Source organism: Cebus imitator, unplaced genomic scaffold (assembly GCF_001604975.1).
Source record: "Cebus imitator isolate Cc_AM_T3 unplaced genomic scaffold, Cebus_imitator-1.0 Scaffold0, whole genome shotgun sequence".
NCBI classification, from domain to species: domain Eukaryota; kingdom Metazoa; phylum Chordata; class Mammalia; order Primates; family Cebidae; genus Cebus; species Cebus imitator.
Window position 1 is genome coordinate 8,034,228 of NW_016107315.1, and position 23,127 is coordinate 8,057,354.

At 41.1% G+C, this 23,127-nt stretch overlaps 1 long non-coding RNA gene across 2 annotated transcripts in view; it reads left to right on the forward strand.

Annotated features, from left to right (window-relative positions):
• Window positions 1–6,119: 6,119 nt before the first annotated feature.
• LOC108299516 overlaps window positions 6,120–23,127 on the forward strand; it is a 33,456-nt gene continuing 16,448 nt past the window's right edge. For both annotated transcript variants that reach the window (XR_005196861.1, XR_001822998.1), the window contains exons 1-2: window positions 6,120–6,374; window positions 16,797–16,920. This is a non-coding gene — a long non-coding RNA (uncharacterized LOC108299516). The remainder of the gene's footprint in view (window positions 6,375–16,796; window positions 16,921–23,127) is intronic.

Sequence of the window (23,127 nt, forward strand, 5' to 3'; positions counted from 1 at the left end):
TGAGCTACATCTCCTTCAATTCCTCTTCCCAAAGTCAGGATTAATCCCTGAAAGAGGAATACTTTCTCAAGGATTCCTTCAGCTGCAAGTAGCAGAAAACTGAACTTAAAGCTTGAATAGTAAGGAAACGGTTAATTCACAAAATGGGAAGTTCAGAAGAGCAGGCCTGTGGCCAGCCTAATCCAGTAGCCCCAGCTCTGTTTTCCACTGACAGTCTTGACTTTGTGCCTCTCGGGATGGAGGTTTCCACTGCTGCAGGCTGGCAGCAAGCTGCTCTGGCCATGGTGGCCTTGGCTATGGGTAGAGCAACATGGCAGGGTCAGCTTCCCTGAGCACATAAGCCATTTGGGCAGCATGAATACTTAAAATGAAATCACCCTGTTGGAAGAAAGAAGGGGGATGATTCCAGTGAGGCCACCTTCAGAGTTCCCCAAGGGCAGGCTGGAGCAAAGGGCATAGGAGCCCAGGATTCTCCATGTAGCTGTGCCTCTGGCCAGCAAGGTAAACTGGGCAAGCCACTTCAACTCTTGAGAGCTCAAGGTTTTTCATCTTACGATCCAATGACTAAACAAGAGCATCTTCAAGATTCTGTCAAACTCTAGATTGTCTTTGACCCTTTAGAATGAGATTATTTAACTTTTATAATAAAATATTCAGTCATGACTCAATATAGGCCTTCAAATGTGGGAGATGACTCTGGTACTTTATGAGAGATTATATTTTCCAAAGATGACCACAGCAACTTCTCCCATCCCACATGCCCGTCTACAATGGGACCTTACCACTCCCCTATCAGGAAAGCCTCTGAGCTGCCGAACTTCACAGCTGACTGTCCTTGTGTTCCTCACGAAGCTTCTTCTGTTGTCTCTGGGCTCCAGCCCCAGAAGCCCCTTTACCTGCTGTTTTTGGCAATGCTGCCTTGATTCTTCACAGATGTATCCTCTGGTTGTTAATTTTCCTTGCTATGGGTATGCAAACAAAACCTCTCAATGGCTCCATGAGATGGGCAGGGCAGATACTAATAACTCCGTGGTGGCAGCCAGCCTCAGATGGCCCACAGTGGTTTGCACCATCCTTGAAAAGGACTGACTTTTGTGACAAATAGCATAGTGCAGAAATGACAGGACTTGACTTCAAAGGCCAGTTCACAAAAGACAGTGTGACTTCTGTCTTGCCGTCTTAGATTGAGCTAGCCGGGTACCATGTTAAAAGAACACTGTACATAAGAGACCCTGAGCTGAAACCACCCTGAATAGTCACCCCCAAATTCCTGACCCACAGAAAGTGTATGAGATAAGAAATGTTTGGTTAAGCCACGAAGTCTTGATTTTTTTACATAGCAGAGTATAACTAACATTAATATACCTATTATATAAATGGTAAGTCGAGTCTCGGAGACATACAGTGACTAGCCCAAAGCCACACAGCTAGAGCTGCAGAAGAAATGGGAAGAGAGCCTTCACCTTGTGACTGGTGATCCACACAGCACGGGTTCCCTCAGAGCCCCATGAGTCTGCAGTTCTCTGATTTGGCTTCAGGAGAGATGAGACTGCAGGCACGGGGCAGTGATTGCCCAAGCAACCCTGCCACACTCAGGGTCTGAGCCAGCACAGCTCCTCCGACAGGGAACACAGGGTCAGAGACAGGGAGGAGACCCTTGTCTCCCACTTGCTTGGGGTCTCTGTCACAGAGAAACAATCCATGGAGGCCTCGTCTCAGGCCCATCCATGCACATGCGTCGTGGGCCTCCACTCATGCCACATGTGGAACTACGGCTGGCCCACAGAGCTGCAACTCCTCTGGGCTGTGTTGGAAGCCTGTGATGCGGGGGCTTGTGCCTGACTGACTGACTGACTGCAAGTCAGGGTTGGCCTTTGCTGTCCAGCACCCACACTGCTGATTCATGGGGCTACTTTAGAGAAGTTGCCCACTGAAGGGAGCTTTCAGTTCCCATGTGAGTCACTGGCCATGTGGACATCAGTCACCCATGCACAAGAGGGGCCTGAGCTATGTGAGCACTCAACAGTGAACTGAGTGTTGTGATCATGGGGTCAGTGAGTGACAAGGCCCAGGTGGCTCTGTTTTCTCATCCTTCCAACTAGATTCGACTTATTCCAGCAAGAGTTACTAGGGTCCTGTGGGCGGGACTGGGATTGGGCAAGTCAAAAGGGTAGTTTAAAACAAAAGGGCCACCAGGCATGGTAGCTCACGCTTGTAATCCCAACACTTTGGGAGACTGAGGCAGGTGGATCACCTGAGGTCGAGAGTTCAAGACCAGCCTGGCCAGCATGGCAAAACCCCGTGTCTACTAAAAAAACAAAATACAAAAAAATTAGCAGGGCGTGCTGGTGAGTGCCTGTAATCCCAGCTATTCAGGAGGCTGAGACAGGAGAATTGCTTGAACCTGGGAGGCAGAGGTTGCAGTGAGCCAAGATTGTACCGCTGCACTCCAGCCTGGACGACAAGAATGAAACTCCGTCTCAAAAAAAAAGACAAGAGGGCAAGAAGGGCTGAGCAGTCACTGCCTGTCCCCAGGGTCTCCAGTCAAGAGAGACTTGAGATGGTGAAACCGTCTGATGGACGGCCTCAAAGGCCCAGCAGAGTGACTTGTGACTACATCCTCGTGTGGTATCCAAGGACCTCCAGGATAGGAGAGAAAAAAAACAAACAAGGCATAGGACACCCAGGTTTTCATATCAACTCAAGATTCTACCACTTGGATAGCCATGGACAAGCTGTTGGCCAATTCAAGCCTCAGTTTTCTCATGAGTCAAATCAAGCTAATGGTTTTTAACTTGGGTTTCTTGGAGCCTTGGGGTTCTTCAGAGCTACATTGGCGTTTGCCATGAGAAGGCAGCCTTTAAACCAGTGCTGTCCAATAGAAATATAAAGTAAGTCACATATACAATTTTAAATTTTTGGTAGCTAGGCCGAGCGTTAGTGGCTCATGCCTATAATCCCAGCACTTTGGGAGGCCGAGGCAGGCAGATCATGAGGTAAGGAGTTTGAGACCAGCCTGCCCAACATGGTGAAACCCCATCTCTAATAACAATACAAAAATTAGCCAGGCATGGTGGTGCGTGCCTGTAATCCCAGCTACTCAGGAGGCTGAGGCAGGAGAATCACTTGAACCTGGGAGGCAGAGGTTGCAGTGAGCCCAGATCGCACCATTGCACTCCAGCCTATGCAACAGAGTGAGACACTCAAAAAAAAAAAAAAAAAAATTGGTAGCTAAATTTTTTAAAATCTAAAAATAAATAGGTAATTAGCTAGGTGTGATGGTGGGTGTCTGGAGTCCAAGCTACTGAGGAGGGTGAGGCGGGAGGATTGCCAGAGCTCAGGAGTCTGAGGCTGCAGTGAGCCATGATCATGCCACTGCACTCTAGCCTGGGTGACAGAGTACGACCAAGTCAGTAAAAAATAGGTGAAATTAATTTTAATATTATCTTTTATTTATTGAATATATCTAAAATATTTCAACATGTAATCAATCGATTACGTGTATTAATAAGATGTTTCACGTTTTCTTTATCGTACTAAATCTTCAATATCTGGCATACGGTTTGTATGTAAGCCCATCCCAATTTAGACCAACCACATTTCCACAGCGCAATGGCTGTCAGAGTTGTGTACGTCACCTGTGAAGGAGGAGGAGGAATTGTCTTTAACAAGAGAAGACCTCTCTCTAGTGGACAAAACAGGAAAACACATGAGAGACCAATGGATTAAATGAGCAAAACACTGGAAAGCACGGGCATATTTGGGGGTGCAAAGGGGTCAGTTTGGCTAGAGTGTGACGGGGAGAGGAGGGAGTGTGAGAGAAGAAGCCATGAAATCACTGGGCTTCTCCCAAACCCTGTGGTTTTCATGACATCAGTTTCTCTGAAATGTGCCTTTGGGTTGTAAAGTATCATATGGCAGAGTTCTGTCTTTATAGCTGAGACCTAGTGAGGCCTAGGGGATACAATGAAAGTAGAACATGACATGATAGCTTAAGGCATAGGCCACAGAGTCCAACAGCCTGGGTTCGAGTCCTCACTCTGCCTCTTGTTGGCTGGGATAATAGACACAGTTTCCTCATCTGTTCAATGGACACTTGGCCATCAACAGTTCCTCCCATCCCTCTACATGCATGCTTGCTGTATTCCATCAAGATCTGGAGTTCACTTTCCTTTCTTTGAATCTAGGGTTAAGGGTTACCTTGTGATTTACTTAGACCAATACACTGTGGCAGAAGGATACTGTTGGCCTCTAGGAAGCCAGCTGCCTACTGTGAAGCTTGGGTTGGACAACCAAATGATGAAAAACCACACGAAGAAAAAGAAGTCCACATGGAGGAATCTGAAGCACTAGACATGACTGAATTCTTCCTGAATCTTCTAGCTGAGCCCAGCCACAGGAGTAATGGACAGAACTACCTAGGTGAGCCTCACCTGAAATTCCAGACCAAAGGATCGTGAGAAATAATGCATTGTTTTAAGTCACTAAGTTTTGAGTGGTTCTATAGATAGCCATATATAACTGAAACAAAGATGATATTTGCAATACGTATCTCACAGAGCTGTGTGAAGGTCAAGTGAGATAAGGCATGTACCATGCAGTGCCTACAGTAAACACTCAAAAGTTGTAAATATTATTGTAATAGTTGTCATGTAAGTATGGTTCACGATAAGTGTTGTCATTTTGATATTAGGACATGCCTAAGTAATACAAGCCAGACTCACCTACCAGTACTTTCGAAAATGAAAAGCTATTTCTTTGAGTGATCATTTGGTTCCAAAAAGATCTCAAGCTGAAGTGTGAGCACGGGAAGCAGGGGGCAGACGTGGCCATTTAGACAACAAGAACGTGCTCATAAAATACCGTATTTTTAAAGTTATCAAATGACAACAGACAATTAAAAATTCTCCCAGATGAGGGCTGCACAGAATACAATCCCAATTTCAGAAACACTGCCGTACATTCCAGGGAGCCACTGGGGACCTCAGGCAGGAGCAACATGACAAGACACTGGATCCTCCAGACCAGCATGTGCAGGATGGGTGGGTATGGGAGGATGGAGGAGAATGACAGCCGCCCTCTGGCAGATCAGTGAGGCAGGCCAAGGCCAGGCTCCTGACCCTGGGAGTGAAAACTGATGGCAGGCTTGCTGCTGGAAGGAGAGTGAGTGTGGCCTATTCTTTCAAGAAATTTGCTGTGACAGGGAAGGGCAGACAGGATGGAGCACAAATTCAAAGTGTTTTAAATGGAGAAAAAGTAATACTTGGACCACAATACAGGCTGCAGAACAATTGTCATGATAAGATCAAAAGCATCAGAGGCATTCCAGAGGCTGGTTAGGAATAAAGACTGGAGCCAGCTTTGCTGCCCCCTGGCCGCAAAAGCCTGCATACAACAAAAGCTGGATGAGTACTCCCCAGGCTCATTCCTGGCCTGTCCCGCATAGGAGAGTGGAGACATCTCAGTGAGGAATTTTAAGAGCACCAAAAAGCTGAATCAGGATGACATTACAGAGTGGCAAAAATGAGTTCTCACTCAAAGCACTGACTTACATAGCTGCTGTCGCTTGCTCCATCATCTCCAGTCCTTAAAATACCATGATTTTCATTTTCTCAGAAGAAATAAAATAATGAAAAATATCTAGCATTAATTTGAATAGTAGAAATATATAATGCACATAGGATTATAGTCAAAAAGAGAATTTGTATGCCAGAATGAAAAAGGAAGCTATTGTTAAGAGTCTACTAAAAACATCATGAAGAAAATTAAATCCCAGTTCTTCTTTAGAGACCTGTAGCCAAGCAGCTTCTTCTTTGATTTTTTTCCTAGGTGAGTTTCTGCTTCATGGGAAACACTTATATATACACAACAAGAGGTGTTTTCCACCGCATATCCACCTCCTTGCTCAGCTAAGATAGAATCTAAAGCAATGTGATTGTCTAGCACAACCTTAGTCAATAAATCTGTAGCTTTTTGTTGAGCTGTGATGGAGGGAGCAGTTTCATCAGCAATGTCTCCTAGGGTTTTAGAAAGATTTTAGATCACGTGTTCACAGGAAGTTACACCCAACCAAGGCAAAAGAGTTCTCAAAAAAAAAAAAAAAAAATGCATGGTGCTATCTTCTTGATGGCAGCAGATAATTAGCACTCTCTCTTTAAATAGAATCTGCATCTAAAGTAGACCTGCAGTCATGCCTAGAGAAAAATTTGAGGGAACTAGTCCAATGCTGAGTTTCTTCAGAGCTGCATGGAGAGAGAAGGGTAACAAAATATCCTAAGAAACATAGCCCTTCATCACTCCATACCCTTAAACACTTACAGGACCATGGATGGTGATCTTCTCCACAGGCTAAAATAAATTCTGGTGGAGCACAGGTAAGTACACTATAATTTGAGAACGTCAGTTTTGGGGCATTACTAAATCAATGGGTCAGAAATGTTAGAGCCAGAAGACAGGATCCTGACAGCGAGAGGGACTGTTTTCCTTTGGATTTTCTAACAACATCCTGGATTTTCGTACTATGATTATTGAGTAAGGGAGCAACGATTTTGACAACAGGATTCTGATGAGTTAGACTGAAACACAGGACAAACAGGTTAAGATGAGTCAGGCAGATCTGATAAACAGGTTTCCTTTTATGTGGCCTTGAGTTGTGTTACAAGGGCTATAATGAATACTGGTGAAATTTAGGACAGAAGATACCAGTGGGTCGTTTTTGTTTTAGGGTAGAAAACCCAGCATCTCTTCAAATTTCCAGCAGTGGCAGTGGTCTGGGAGATTTTGAACAGAGGATTATTCCTCCATGGTATGGTCAAATCTATCAGGGATGGCAAAACAGAAACCTAGGCCAGGTGCCGTGGCTAATGCCTATAATCCCAGCACTTTGAGAGCCGAGGTGGGAGAATTACTTAAGGCCAGGAGTTTGAGACCGGTGTGGTCAACACAGCAAGACCCATCTCTACAGATTTTGTTTTTTGATTAGCTGGGCGTTGTGGTGCACACCTGTCATCCCAGCTACTCGGGAAACTGAGTTGGGAGGATTGCCTGAGCCCAGGAGTTGGAGGCTGCAGTGAATTATGATCATGTCACTACATTCCAGCATGGTCAACAGAGCAAAACCCCATCTCTAAAAAAAGCAAAACAACAGCAACAACAACAAAAACCCAGGAATCTGATTACAAACATTTGTTTACATATGTCCTAAGAGAATGTGTGTGTGTGTGTATGTGTGTGCATATATATGCGCACACATACATATATATATGACAATTTTACCAAAACAATTTTATCCAAGAGAGGATACCCACATATGAAGGAGGCCTAAAAGCATAGGTATTCCAGTCAATAGAAAAAGGAGAGCAAATATTTCAGGTGTGGCTGGCATTAGAATTACGAAGAACAAGTTGTACAGGCCTGGTCTGGTATCTTGGGTGAAAACAAACAACCGCAAATGTCAGCTGCTTTCCACCCTGGTCAGGAAGGCTGCAAGTCAGCTTCCACTGAAGATCTGCTTTCCACCCTGGTCAGGAAGGCTGCAAGTCAGCTTCCACTGAAGATCTCCTGTGACAGAACATGTCCCTCTGGTAGGGTTGTCTTTTTAAAACAAGAAATATAAATCCATGACTCAATGTCTTTAAGTTTAGTGGCACAGGGATTGGCCAATAGTACCTGATATGGTCCCTTCCCACCAGGTGCGAAGGGATCTTTTATTTGACGTCCTTTCCAGTAAACGAAATGTTTACATATTCTCACTTATAAGTAGGATCTAAACATTGGGTACACATGAACATAAATATGGAAACAAGACACTGGGAACTAGGAAGGAAAAGGAAGGGAGGGAGGCAAGGGTTAAGAAACTAACTCTTGGGTACTATGCTCACTATCTGGATGATGTGTTCAATCACACCCCAAACTTCAGCATCATACAATAGGCCCTTATGACAAAGCTGCATGTTGTACCCTAAATCTAAAATAAGATTTTTTTTTAAAAAAAGAAAAGGAATAGTTGCAAATCACTCAAGTGGGAAATTCACAAAGGGCAAAAATGCTTGGAATGCCAAAACTACTTCACTAGCCTGTGAAATATTAGACAGCAGAGACCTTAAGAAAGAAAAAAAAAATCTCCAGTGACAGGCCATGATTTTTGATGACTTCATCTCCCAGGAGCTCTCTGCAAAAGGAATTCTTGATTGATTTTGTTTTTAATGAGTATTCTGAGACCTTGGCAGTAATAGAGGATATCACCTTTAAGAAATGAAAATTCCCAAGTTCCTGCATCTAGTCAAGTGGGCCTTCCTATTATTATTTCAAAGAGAGAGAGCTGGCGTTTTCCAAATGGTGTTGATCAGAGGTTGAGCAGACCTAGTGAGAGCGCCTTTGGCCAGGGAAAGTTAAAAACTTCGGTTAGTTTGGCCAAGTGAGTTTTTATTATACTGTTGGTGTGTTTCACCAGTCCAGAGGATTTGGAGTTAAAAGCACAATGGAAATATTGGAATATAGGCCAAATGCTGCAAATGGATTGAATTACTTGACCAGCAAAATGTGTTCCTTGACTCTTCTGGAGCTCAGATGAAACTCCCCATGATGAAATTATCTTTTCCAATAACAGTTTTCTTACTGCTTGGGCCATGGCTCATTGGCTTGGGAACGTTTCACCGCAGTGAGAAAACACAAGTTAGCACCAGAACATATCTATAACCCTGGGATAGGGGCAGCTGAGAAAAGTCCAATTGCCATACATCAAAGGGTCCTAAAGGCAAAAGAAAATGTCCCTGTAACCCCTGAAGGAGTTTTCCAGGATTATGTTTGGGACAAACCATACAGCAAGAATAAACAGAAGGGGATGGTTGCCAATAATGTTGCTTTCCCCAAGCTGTTGTTTCATCTGGATTCCAATGAGTCAGCTCATAAACACATTATTTAAAGGGTAATTGAAGGCGTAAGGGAAGGATTGGTCTATCATTAGGTCCACATCATAAGCCTGTTTCTAAGAAAACTTGGTTTTTTATCTTTCCTGGGGTTGACTTCCTTCTTGAGAGCTCCTGTTTGTGCTTCTTCTAATAAAGTTGTTGTTTATTGTTTGTTTGGGGGGTCTGGGGGGTTTTGTTGTTTGTTTGTTTGGTTGGTTTTTGAGACAGGGTCTCACTTTGCCACTCAGGCTGGCGTGCAGTGGCACAATCTCAGCTCACTGCAACCTCCGCCTCCTAAGTTCAAGTGATTCTTGTGCCTCAGCCTCCTGAGTAGCTGGGATTACAGATGTGAGCCACCTCGCCTGGCCAAAGTTTTAAATGGGTAATAAGCTTGTAAGCACATTTCAAGATATCTATTGTCTGATGTAACCTTCAGGGCTGCGTTCTTAGCTGCATTATCAGCGAAATGGTTGTCACTGCTCTCTGGAGTATCTAATTTGGAATGACCAGGAATTTTCACATTTCAGTTTGGGGTGGGGACTGCTTCCAAGAGGTCAGAGGTACGTTGGCTTTTTTTTTTTTTTTTTTTGGAGACAGGGCTCTGTTACCCAGGCCAGAGTGCAGCAGCACAATCATAGATGATCTTGGAGGCTAGTATGAGGCATTCAATTCCAGAATATTGTTAAAAGGATTTTTCTGAACTGTTCAAAATAATCAAGCACAAATTCATCGGGCCTTTGAGTATATTGTTGAATGATCTTCCGGTCTACATTGCAGGAAAGATCTAGAAACAACATCACGGAGAGACTTGGCTGAAGTGTGGATCCTTTCATGGTCAGCTTCCGTTTGCTTTTCAAAATCCTCTAAGGGATTTTTCCAGATTGCTTTTTTTAGCCATTCACTGGCCCTGCCTTCTCATACCAGCCTGTGAACTAATTGACAAAGATCAGAATATCTGGGCTCATAAATCTGGACAATTAAATCAGACAGTTCTGCAAACCCTATGGGATCTTGGAGCAGGTCAGGCAAGTCTTTTCATACTATTCTTAAGTTCAGTTTTTGTCCAAGGGGTATACACAATAGTGGCCTCACCTCTTGCTGTGGTTTTATCTAGAAAGGAGCTGCCAAAATGGGGTTTCAGGGACGGGGGTTCAAGTTCTAGGGAATTTCCTACGGCGGTAGTGAGAGGGAAGGAAGGTCAGGACAGGGGACTTGGGATAAGAGAGGATGTAAAGGTGCAGGGTGGATGAGGTGAAACAGCTGGAAGTGGACAAGAGGACGCCTTCAAAGTCTTTTTTAATTCAGAAATAGATCTAGGATCTTTTTGTTTACCTCGGATTGAGGCAATTTTCTCAGAATTTATCTTTAAAAACTCTAAGTGCCATTGGAAGTAATTATCCTATTTCATTTGGTTCTAAAACCAGCTTTTTTCTATTGTGCACACAAAGGAATAATTTCGGGCATTTCAAAAGACTCACATTTTGGCCATTGTTGATGATCATCCCGGGCTGTGTGGGTCCTTTTTCCTAGATATTTACAAGAAGATGTCTCCTAAGTGTCGTACATAAAACAAGATTGTGTTTCTAACAGTGGTTGTCCCTTAAAAGAGCGCTCAGCACAGTGCAATCAAGGTAGAACTCAGAATTGAGAAACTTAAAAAAAAAAAAAAAAAAAAAAGGAGCACTCAGGTGGCAGGCACGGTGGCTCACGCCTGTAATCCCAGCACTTAGGGAGGTCGAGGCGGCCCGATCACGATGTCAGGAGATCGAGGCCATCCTGGCCAACATGGTGAAACCCCCTCTCTACCAAAAATACAAAAACTAGCTGGGTGTGGTGGCGCGTGCCTGTAATCCCAGCTACTCGGGAGGCTGAGGCAGGAGAATCATTTGAACCAGGGAGTTGGAGGTTGCAGTGAACCAAGATGACAGAGTGAGATTCTATCTCAAAAAAAAAAAAAGACCGCTCAGATTTTGAAGCTTGATTTCCCATGATTTGCGAACTTCTCAAAAATGACCAAGGCCTGGAATGTGTTTGGGTGGAACTGTGGTACTTATGAGCACCACTCCTCTAGGTATCCCCCAAGAGTGGTGAGTTGCTCTCTTACATATCCCAAAATGCCTCTAACCGCCAGGTGGCACCAGAGAGCTAAAGGTATGAGCAACCAGTCCTGTATTTTATGCCCACACAGCTGATCAATCCCTAAAAAAATGTTCTTGTGGTGAGAAATGCCCTACGAGGCTACTTCATGTCCTGGAGAACAGCCCTGACACCTCTGCAAAGCCTCCAGTCACCTAGAGCACTCCAGTGTGTCAAAGGGAGCAATTGCCTCTTTTCTTCATAGCAAGAGAACTCATTCTCATGCACTTTTCAGTTTAGAACTAATAGGAACGGGTCACAGATGAAACATCCAAATCTGAATTTCAAACAATAAGAAGTAGCTGCAATTTTAAAAGCATGCTATGAAAAGGAAAACCACCAGTGTCGAACTCCCAATACCTGGACCCAGACCTCCCTGCCCCAAGGCAGAGGTGAAAAAATGCTGCTCCCTCTACCCTTTTCCTTTTCTGCAACCCAAATCTCCTGCAGATTAGGCACAGATGGAAAACTTCCATTCTAGTAAAGGAGGATGGGAAAAAAATAGCTCAGGCAAAATCTAGATCTTCAACCAAAAAAATGAGAAAGGCCCAGATCTCAGCAGGACTTATACCTTAGATTCAACAATTTCTTTCAAAGTCAGAATACAAGGGGTTCCCAGAGCTGGCCTGGAGCCAAGTCTGGGAGGTCGGTCAGATGGTAGAGGCAAGGGGGTCATTCTGAATCCTTCTCATGGCATCATAAATGCCGACTTCAAAGGAAGATGAGGCACACAATATATTAATGATTTTGAAGACTTTAATTGAACCAACGTGAGGCCACCTGCTCAGGACACACTTCCAAGTTGATTTGGGGAATGCTCCACCTTTGTTGTAAGCAGGCTCTTTAAAAAATAACTTCAACTTTTAGTTTATATTCAGGAGGTACATGTGAATTTTTGTTACACGGCTATACTGCATGATGCTGAGGTTTGGGGTATAACTGAGCCCATCACCCAGGCTTAGTTGTACCAGTAGGCGGTTTTTCAATCTTTGCCCCCTTCCTTCTCTCCCCACTCTAGCAGTCGCAATGTCTGTTGTTGCCAACTTTATGTCCCCGAGTACCCAATGTTTAGCTCTCACTTATAAGTGAGAAAGTGTGGTGTTTGATACTCTATGCCTATGTTAATTCACTTAGAATAATTGCCTCCAGCTGCATCCATACAAGAAGGTTTTTAAAGACAAGAAGTGAGCAAGGGGTGGACTGATACAAAGTTATTTGACAGGAATTCTCATTGGTTTGCAGAAATAACATTGATTAGTGATTGGCTTTATGTTGTTGAGCTACAGCAGTGGTCCCCAACCTTATTGGCCCCAGGGATCAGTTTCATGGAAGACAGTTTTTCCACAGACCTGGGGGAAGAGGGGGAGATGGCTGAGGGATGAAGGAAGTACATTACATTTATTGTGCACCTTATCTCTATTATTGTTACATTGTACTGTATAATGAAATATATGACTCACCATAATGTAGAATGAGCTTGCTTTCCTGCAAGTAGATAGTCCCATCTAGAGGTGATGGGAGACAGTGACAGATCATCAGGCATTAGATTTTCATAAGGAGCATGCAACCTAGGTCCCTCACATGCACAGTTCACAACAGGGTTTGTGCTGCTATGAGAATCTAATGCTGCTGCTGATCTGACAAGAGGAGGAGCTCAGATGGTAATATGAGCAATGGGAAGAGGCTGTAAACACAAATAGTTTTTCTTGCTTGCCTGCCCACCACTTACCTCCTGCTGTGCAGCCTGTTTCCTAACTGGTCTGGTTGAAGATCCCTGAGCTACAGGATATGAGTTGTGGTGTCCATGGTTATAGTATATGGCATCTTATGGCTACTTGGCATCAGCTAGTCTAGAGCCCACAGCAAGTGGCTTCAAGAGACAATTACTTAGCTCAAGTGGAGACTGAGACGTGATGGCTTTTTACTCCAATGCCCTTCTGGGCTAGATAACTTAAAGGGGCTTGCATTCCTCACATAAAAATTTCTTTTCTTTCTCAGTGCTCACACAGGGGGCAGCTTTTCCTCAGTGAGCTGAAATTCAAGTGCAATCCTTGACTTCTCCTATTGCAAGTCCAAGTATTTTCTCTTCAGAAGTGATAATAGTACTTCAGTAGAGGGCAGTGGCCCACAGAAAATTTCTCTAGCATCTTGAAACTAAAACTATAAAGAAGGCCAATCTGATAAAGACAATTTGGAACCGTTGAGGTACAGTCCCTTGTTTTCTATGCCCCAGCACAGAAATTTTCCTCCTTCCCGGAGAAATATATGAACTAAACAGGAGTCACAATTCTGTCTTTTAACTTTGCTGCTGCTGATTTCAATGATTTCTTTTTTATTTTATTTTATTTTATTTATCAAAATAATGGCTACACTTGTTAAGATCCTACAAAATCATTGACCAACATCACGTCTAAACCACTCAACACTAGTGTCTTTCTCATTTTATAGCTGAAGAAGCTGAGGCACAAAATACATTAATCATTTTGAAGCCTTACTTGAGCCAACGTAAGGCTAGCTCAGAAAAAAATCTAGACCTTCAGCCAAAAAGTAGTAAAGGCCCAGATTTCAGCAGGACTCATACCTTACATTCAACAACTTCTCTCAAAGCCAGAAGAATACAAGGGGTTCCCAGAGCTGGCCAAGTGTCCAGTGTGGGAGGTATGTCAGATGGTAGAGGCAAGAGTATATTTTAAATTTGCCTAAATTGTAGGATCACATGGAGCAACTCTTTTGCATACAAGATTCAAGTCTCCCCTGAACAGTGGTTCTTAATCTTAGCTGCACATGGAATCACTTGGGGCAGGGTTAGAGGGTCATTGTTAAAAAAATCTTGGCCTGTAATCCTAGCACTTTGGGAGGCCAAGGCGGGCGGATCACGAGGTCAGGAGATCAAGACCATCCTGGCCAACATGGTGAAACCCCATATCTACTAAAAAATACAAAAATTAGCTGGGCGTGGTAACACATGCCTGTAGTCCCAGCTACTTGGGAGGCTGAGGTAGGAGAATTGCTTGAACCCAGGAGGCGGAGGTTGCAGTGAGCCAAGATCGCACCACTGCACTCCAGCCTGGCGCCTGACAACAGAGAGAGATTCTGTTTCCAAAAAAATAAATAAATAAATAGAAAAAAAGTCTTGGTGGCCCAGGCTAGCACTATCTATCCTGTTGGCTCTTTTTCCTGGAGAAACCTGACTAACATATAGGGTGTGTGCTTCATTTTTTAAGAGACTGCTATACTCTTTTCAGAGTGACTATGCCATGTTACATTCCCCAAAACAGGATAGCAATGTCTGACATATCTAGATTTTCCACATCCTTGTCAGAATTTTGTATTGTCACTGTTTTTTCTATTTTAACTATTATCATAGGTATGTGATAATATCTTATTATGGTCTTAGTTTGCCTTTCCCTTGTAACTAGTGACACTGAATATATTTTCACGTGCTTATTCGTCATTTGAAAAATCCTCTTCCATGAAATGTCTTTTCAAGTCCTTTGCCTATTTTTAACTGAATTGGCTGGGTTTTTTTACTGTTGAATTTTGAGGACCATATATATATTCTAGACATGAGTTATTTGTCTGATATGTGGTTGGCAAATATTTTCTCCCATTATGGAGCTGATCTTAACAGGGCCTTTTGCAGAGCAAAAGTTTTTCATTTTAATAGTTTATATATTCTCTCTTTTATGTATTATATTTTTGGTATTATGGTCCAAGAACTCTTCACCAAGATTTAGGTCTCAAAGATTTTCTCTTATGTTTTCTTCTTAAAGTTTTATAGTTTACCTATTACATTTACATCAATGATCCAATTTGAGTTAATTTTGTATAAGGTCAAAGGTTTAGACTGAGGTTTTTTGGTTTTGGTGTTTTTTTTCTTTTTTGGTCTGTGAGCATCCAGTTGCTCTAGCACCATTTGTTGAAAAGACTATCCTTCCCTCATTGAATTGTTTTGACACCATTGTCAAAAATCAGTGGGCCATACTTGTGTGGGGCTACTTCTGGGTTTTATTCTCTTCCATTAATCTTTGTGTCTGTCCCTCTGCCAATATCACATAATCTTGATTACTGTGGCTATGAAATAAGTCTTAAAATCGGGTAGAGTGATTCTTCCCATTTTCTTCCTTTTCAAAGTGCTAATTATTCCTTAAACATTTGAAATAGTTTCCAGTCAAACTCTCTGGGCTTGGAAATTTTTTTCCTGGGGAATTTTAATTATGAATTCAATGTCCTTAGTAGTTACAGGGCTATTCAAATTATCTATTTCATAGATGAGTTATAGGAGTCTACACTTTTTGAAAAGTTGGTTTATCTCATCTAAGTTGACAAGTTTTATGTGTGTAGAGTTGTTCATAGTACAGTTGATTCTTGAACAACGTGGGTTTAAACTGGGAAGGTCCACTCACATGCAAAATTTTCTCCACCTTTGCCACCCTCAAAATAGTAAGGCCAATCCCTCCTCTTCCTCCTCCTCTTTCAGCCTACTCAGTGTGAAAACAATGAGGACAAAAGCCTTTGTGGTGACCCACTTCCACATAATAGTAAATATATTTTTCTTCCTTATGATTTTCTTTTTTAAAATATAAATTTAAGTGGTACAACTGCATTGTTACATGGATACATTAGATAGTGGTGATGTCTTGGCTTCTAGTGTATCCATCACCCAAATAATGTACATCATACCCATTACATAATTTCTCATCATTCACCCCCCTCCCACCACCTCCCATTTTCTGAGTCTCTAGTGTATATTACTCCACATTCTATGTCCATGTGTATGCATTACTTAGCTCCCACTTATAAGGGAGAACGTGCAGTATTTGACATTCTGTTACTGAGTTGTTTTACTTAAGATAATGACCTCCACTGCTTGAGCCTTGGGGGTTGAGGCTGCAGTGAGTCATGATTAAGCCATTGCATTCCAGCTTGGAAAACAGAAAGAGACCCTGTCTCAAAAAAAAAAAAAAAAAGTTAGACTTTAGTTATATTCATGTTACTGCAAAAAGTATTATTTCATTCTTTTTATGGCTGAATAATAATTCATATATATATATATATATATATATATATATATATATAAACACCACAACATCCACTCCTGGACATGTAGGTTGATTCCTTATCTTTGCTAGTGTGAATTGTGCTGTGATAAACATGCATGTGCAAGGAATCTTTGATATGATCAGTAGATACAAAGGAAAAGAAATCATTATATCAAAGATTCCTTGCACATGCATGTTTATCAGTAGTGGGATTGCTGGATCCAATGGTAGTTCTAGTTTTAGTTCTTCTAGAAATCTTCATACTATTTTCCAAAGAAATTGTACTAATTTACATTCAAACTTATACAACAATGTATAAGTTTCCTTTTCTCCACATCCTCACCAGTATCTGTTGGGTTTTTTTTTTTTACCTTTTAATAATAGCCATTCTGATTGGTGTAAGATGATATCACATGATAGTTTTAATTTGCATTTCTCTGATGATTAGTAATAATAAGCATTTTTTCATATGCTTTTTGGTCATTTGTATGTCTTCTTTTAAAATGTCTATTCATGTCCTTTGCCCACCTTTTAATGGGGTTATTTGTATTTTGTTGTTGTTGTTGAGTTATTTGAATTCCTTGTAAATTCTGGATGTTAGTCCCCTGTCAGATGCATAGGTTGCAAATATTTTTTCCCATTCTGCAGGCTGTCTGTTCACTCTGTTGTTTATTTCTTTTGTTCCTTTTTTTTTTTTTTTTTGAAACAGAATGTTACTCTGTCTCCTAGAATGAAGTACAGTGACGTGATCTCAGCTCACTGCAACCTCTGGCTGTCGAGCTTCAAGTGATTTGATTCTCATGACTCAGCCTCCCAAGTAGCTGGAATGACAGGTATGTGCACCACACCCTGTGATCTGGATCACATCCATTCGCTCCACATTCAAGGGCCTGCTGTGATGGGTATCACGTCGGTGGGTCCCTGCTCTGGTGCAAGCTGTGCTGAGTGTTACATTGAGTCTCCTCAGACCAGCACCGGCTGTGATGTTAGTCTCCTCACACAGGGCACCACCTGTGACCTCAGTCACGTCAGGGTCACCACCTGAGACAGCATCGATCACCACCTGTGGAGGTCTGTCCTCCAGACTGTGGGTAACACCCGCCATGGGCACTGAGGAAGGCGAACTGTCCAGACCCCAGGCACTACCAGTGCCTGAAGAATATCTTAGTTTATAGTGTTATTGCTCAGCTGTTTCCTTTATGTAATCCTGCATATATAATCATATATTAGTTTATAGAATTGGTGCTTGAAGTATAACTTACTGCTTACATATATCTAGTTTATATAATCATACTTAATACTTATATCTACTTAGTTCTATATAATCTTTCTATATAATCATATAGGTATTGTAGTCAGAGCTGTACTGACACATTTAGTGCTGATTTATATAATCCTTCCATATAACCATATAGTAGCTTGTAGTAGGAGGAATGCCTAGAGCAGTCACAGAACAGAAGCAGTACATGGGAAAACAGCCAGACCAGGACAAGAACCAAAGACCCAGGTGGTGGTGTCCCTGCCTGAAAAGGCATATGCTGTGTGGCAGGCTTGGAGCAAGAGCCTCTCCTCCTGATAACGGAGTTGTAGTACCTTGCATTCAGTTCCTGTGGAAAGTAGGCCTCAGGCCTGAGATTCTGAAAGTAACCGAGGGAGAATAACCCGTCTGGTGTGACCAGTCACGGTGACTGTACACCCCATCAGTCTTTTCTCACTCCTGTGCTAGCTCAAATCATCCTCCCATAAGTATCTTAAGAGAAGAGCACAAGTCTATCAGCTCCCACTGCGTTGGCTTACAGTATCCTTCTATTAGAAATCCTTTGAAGTCTCCATCCCCCAGATAAGAAGTGTTGTGCATGACACCTGCTGCACACAGCCTACCTCCTTGTCTCAGTGACCTGATGGGGGTGGACCCCTTTTCTGTACACGACCCCTTACTACTGCACATGGCATGGCCCCCTGCGGCGCACAACCCACCTCTCTGCCCAGGTGATGTAATGGGGTGGCTCCCTTGCTTGTAACTTACATGATTATGTATGCCCTATTACTAAGCCTATAGATAATGACCTCACTCATGACCCTGCCCCCTGCTTGTATCTAATAAATACAGATGCTCTTGGGCATTTGGGGGCCATCACTGATCTCCACTCACAGGTGGCGTGGCCTCCTGAGTCCAGATGCTCTTCACCAGTTCTTCAGTGACCTGTTGTTTTACTTCTTGGATCCTGCACCTCAACACAGCATAAGGGACACCCACGACCCTGTGGGGCCCCTACAACCCTACACAGACCCTGACTCAATGACAGATGAATAAATGCACTCTCACACCCATTACAGTGATTCAAGTGGGCTAGGAATGGTCATCGGCTGCTTTCCCAGGGTGATTGCAGCCAATAAACCAAGACCCCTGTCCAGCCTCACATTTATTCAGTATGGATTTAATAACAAAGGTACTAAGTCAACATGCTTGCGGATAATTAGCATGGTTAAAAGAGTGGTTTTACAAACTTAAAAGCTTTAGGTTCTGGGGCACAGAGTAAACACCATTAATGGGTAATTCCCCTTTGACCTCCCCCTAAGAGGGCCATCAGCACAACGTTTACATGAGCAAACAAATTAGAGTGGAGACAAAGGAATGTGGGGTAAATAGACTTAAACTGGGAAAGCCTCTTATCGTCTCTATCTTTTCCCTAAGGTAATGAACCGGCTGCCTTCAGCCTGTCCCAATAAAATCTTTCAGCCTTTCAAAAGGTTTGAGACTAATCTATAACGTTCCCCAATATTTTGCCAGCCACCCCATGTGGATCTCAACAATGCCCAGCTAATTTTTTTTATTTTTTAGTAGAGATGAGATTTTGCCATATTGGCCAATGTGGTCTCAAACTCCAGGCCTCAAGTGATCTGCCCGCCTCAGGCTCCCAAAGTGCTGGGATTACAAGTGTAAGCCACTGCACCCAGCCTCTGTTGTTTCTTTCTTTTGGTGTGCAGAAGCTTTTTAGTTTAACTAAGTCCCATTAGTCTATTTTTGTTTTTGTTGTGTGTGCTTTTGAGATCTTAGTCATGAATTATTTGCCCAGACCAATGTCTGGTTCTTTCTAGGTTTCCTTCTAGTATTTTTATTGTTTTGGGTCTTACATTTAAATGGTGAATCTATCTTGAGTTGATTTTTAATGTGGTGAGAGATACGGATCCAGTTTCATTCTTCCGAATATTGCAATTCAATTTTTCCAGCACCATTTATTGAGCAGGGTATCTTTTCCCCAGTGTGTGTTTTGTCAACTTTGTCAAAGATCAATTGGCTCTAAATATGTGGTTTAATTTCTGGGTTCTCTATTCTGTTATGCTGATCTATGTGTCTACTCTTATACTAGTACCATGCTGTTTTGGTTACTATATGGTTACTATAGCCTTGTAGTATAATTTGAAGTCAGATAATGGGATGCTTCCAGCTTTGTTCATTTTGCTTAGAAATACTTTAGCTATTCAGGCTCTTTTTTCTTTATGTATGAATTTTAGAATTTTTTTCTTTGTGAAAAAGTATGTTGGTAATTTGATAGGAATTGCATTGAACTTGTGGTATCTCTGGACAGTGTAGTCATTTTGACAATATTAATTCTTCTGCTCCATGAACATGAGATATTTATACTTTCATTTGGGTCATCGGTAATTTCTTTCATCAGTATTTTGTTCTTTTTCTTGTAGAGCTCTTTTACCTCCTTGGTTAAATATATTTCTAGGATTTTTTGTTTTGTTTTGTTTTGATTTTGAGATAGGTCTCTCTCTGCCACTCAGAGTGGAATACAGTGGCAAGATCTCTGCCTCTCAGACTCAAGCAATCCTCCAAATTCAGCCTCCTGAGTAACTAGGACTCTAGGTGGGCACCACCATGCCCAACTAACTTTTGTATTTTTTGTAGAAATAGGGTTTCACTATGTTGCCCAGGCTGGTCTCAAACTCCTGGGCTAAAGCAATCCGCCCACCTCAGCCTTCCAAAGTGTTGGGATTACAAGCATGAGCCACCCTGCCCAGCTTAAGGTGTTTTTTGTTTTTTAATTTTAGTCATTGTAAATGTGATTGCTGTCTTGATTTGGTTCTCAGATTGATCATTATTAGTTTATAGAAATGCTACTGATTTTTGTCTGTTGATTTTGTATCTTGAAACCTTACTGAGTTCATTTATTAAATCTAAAAGGATTTAGTATTCTCTAGATATAAGATCACAGCCTCAGCAAGCAAAAATAATTTTACTACCTCTTTTCCAATTTGGATGTTTTTTTAATTTGTTTCTCTTGCCTGATTGCTCTGGCCAGGACTTCTAGTATTATGTTAAATAGGATTGGTAAAAGTGGACATTCTTGTCTTGTTCCAGTTCTAAGGGGAAATGCTTTCAACTTTTTACCATTCAGTATGAGGTTGGCTATGGGTTTGTCTGTCATACATGGGCTTTATTATTTTATGGTATGTTCCTTCTGTGCCTAGTTTGTTGAGGGTTTTTATCATGAAGGGACACTGAATTTTTTCAGATAGTTTTTCTATGTCTACTGAGACGAACATATAGGCTTTTGTTCTTAGTTCTGTTTATGTGATAAATCACATTTATTGGTTTGCATATGTTGAACCATCCTTGTATCCTTGGAATAAAACCCAGTTGATCATGCTGTATTATCTTTCTGATTCTGTTTGCTAGTATTTTTGTTGAGGATTTTTATATCTATGTTCATGGGGAATGTTGCTCTGTAATTTTCTTCTTGTGTCCTTGTCTTTGGTATCAGCGTGATACTGGCTTTGTGGAATGAGTTAGGGAGAATTCCCTCCTCCTCCATTTTTTGGACCAGTCTCAGGAAGATTGGTACAAGCTCTTCTTTGTACATTTGGCAGACTTCATCTGTGAATCCATTTGGTGCTGGGCCTTTTTTGGAACTTTTTAAAAAGCCACCTGGACCTGGGATTTTTGGAATAAAAAATTTGGCAATTTTTTTTATTATAGATGCATTTTCAATACTTATTATTGGTCTGTTCAGAATTTCTATTTCTTCCTTGCTCAAAGTAGTCCTAAGATGGAAACAAAAGGTTGGTATTCACCATCATAAAACTACATAAGAATATAAAAACTCATAGGTTTTATGAAATAATTACACAAAGGAGGAACAGAAAGGAATCAAATGGCAGCATGGCAGAACTCCACCAATCCACAAAGACAACAGACAAAAAAAAAAAAAGCATTGATAAAACAATTAGATAACAATTAACAATATGACAGGATCAAAATGTCACATATCAATATTAACCTTGAATGTAAGATAAAGATCGAAACACTGGATTTTTTTAAATGATCAAACTATATTCTGCTTATAAGAAACTCAACTTATTGGTAGACACATATGTACTGAAAGTAAAGGGGGAGAAAAAGATATTCCACACATACAGAAGCCAAAAGCAAGCAGGAGTAGCTATACTTATATCAGACAAAACGCACCTTAAGTCAAAAACAGTAAAAAAAAATCCTAAATATATATGTACTCAACACCAGAGCACTCAGATCAATAAAACAAATATTACTAGACCTAAAAAAAGAGATAGACAATAACACAATAATAGTGAGGGATTTCAACATCTCACCTACAGCACTAGAAAGATCATTGAGACAGAAAATTAACAGAGAAACATTGGACTTAAATTGGACTTTAGATCAAATGGACCTAATAGACATTTATAGAACATTCAACAACTACACAATATACCTTCTTCTCATTAGCATATGGAACATTCTCCAAGGTAGATCATCAGTGAGGCTGCAAAACACGTTTCAATGCATTTTTAAAACTCAAAATCATACCAAGTATATACTCAGACACTCGTGGAATAAAACTAGAAATCAATACCAAGAAGAACTCTGAAAAGTATAAAAATACATGAAATTAAGTGACATGCTCCTGAGCAATCTTTAGGTCAATGATGAAAATTTAAATAAATTTTGAAATGAATGAAAATGAAAACACAACATACCAAAAACTCTGGGATACAACAAAAGTAGTTCTAAGACAGAAGTTTATAGCATTAAATGCCTACATCTGGAAACAAAAAATAGATCACAAATTAACAACCTAATATCACATCTCAAGGAACTAGAAAAAGAAGAATTAACCAAATCCCAAGCTAGCAGAAGAAAAGAAATAAAGATCAGAGCAGAACTACTAAAACCAAAGCTGGTTCTTTGAAAAAATAAAATTAATAAATTGCTAGCTTGACTTATCAAGAGAGATGATTTTCTTAATATTTTCTTTTCTCTAGCTTACTTTTTTTAAAGAATACAGCATGTAATACATATAACATACAAAATATGTGTTAATCCACTATTTATGTTATGGTAAAGCTTTGGTCAACAGTAGGCTATTAGTAGTTAAGTTTTGGGAGAGTCAAGTGTTACATGTAGATTGTCAACTGCATGGAGGTGAAGGGGTTAACACCTCTAATCCCAATGTTAGCTGTCAACTATATTTGATTACTATCCTTTGATGTCTGCAGGGTCTGTAGTGATACCCCCTTGTTTCTTTCCTGATATTGCTAATTTGTATCTTTCTTTTTTTTGGTGGGTCTTTCTAAAGGTTTACCACTTTCATTGATCTTTTCAAAGAACAATTTTTTTTGTTTAATTTTTTTATGTTTTCAGTTTTATTAATTTTGCTCCTTATTTTTTTCGCTTTTTCTACTTACCTTGGGTTTATTTTGCTCTTCTTTTTGTAGATTCTGGAGATAAGAGCTTAGATTATGTGAGACATTTTCTCTTTTCTAATGTAAGCATTTAGTGTTATAAATTTTCCTCTCAGCACTCTTTAGCTGTGTCTCACAAAGTTTGATATTTTGTATTTTCATGCCTATTCCATTCCATGTATATTTTTATTCCCCTTGAGGCTTCTTTGACCTTTGGATTATTTAAACATATGATATTTATTTTCCAATAACTCCCTTGGTACAGATTTTCAGTACAGTACATTGGTTTACCATTTTTATTATATTATTCTTTTCAGCATTGATTTCAT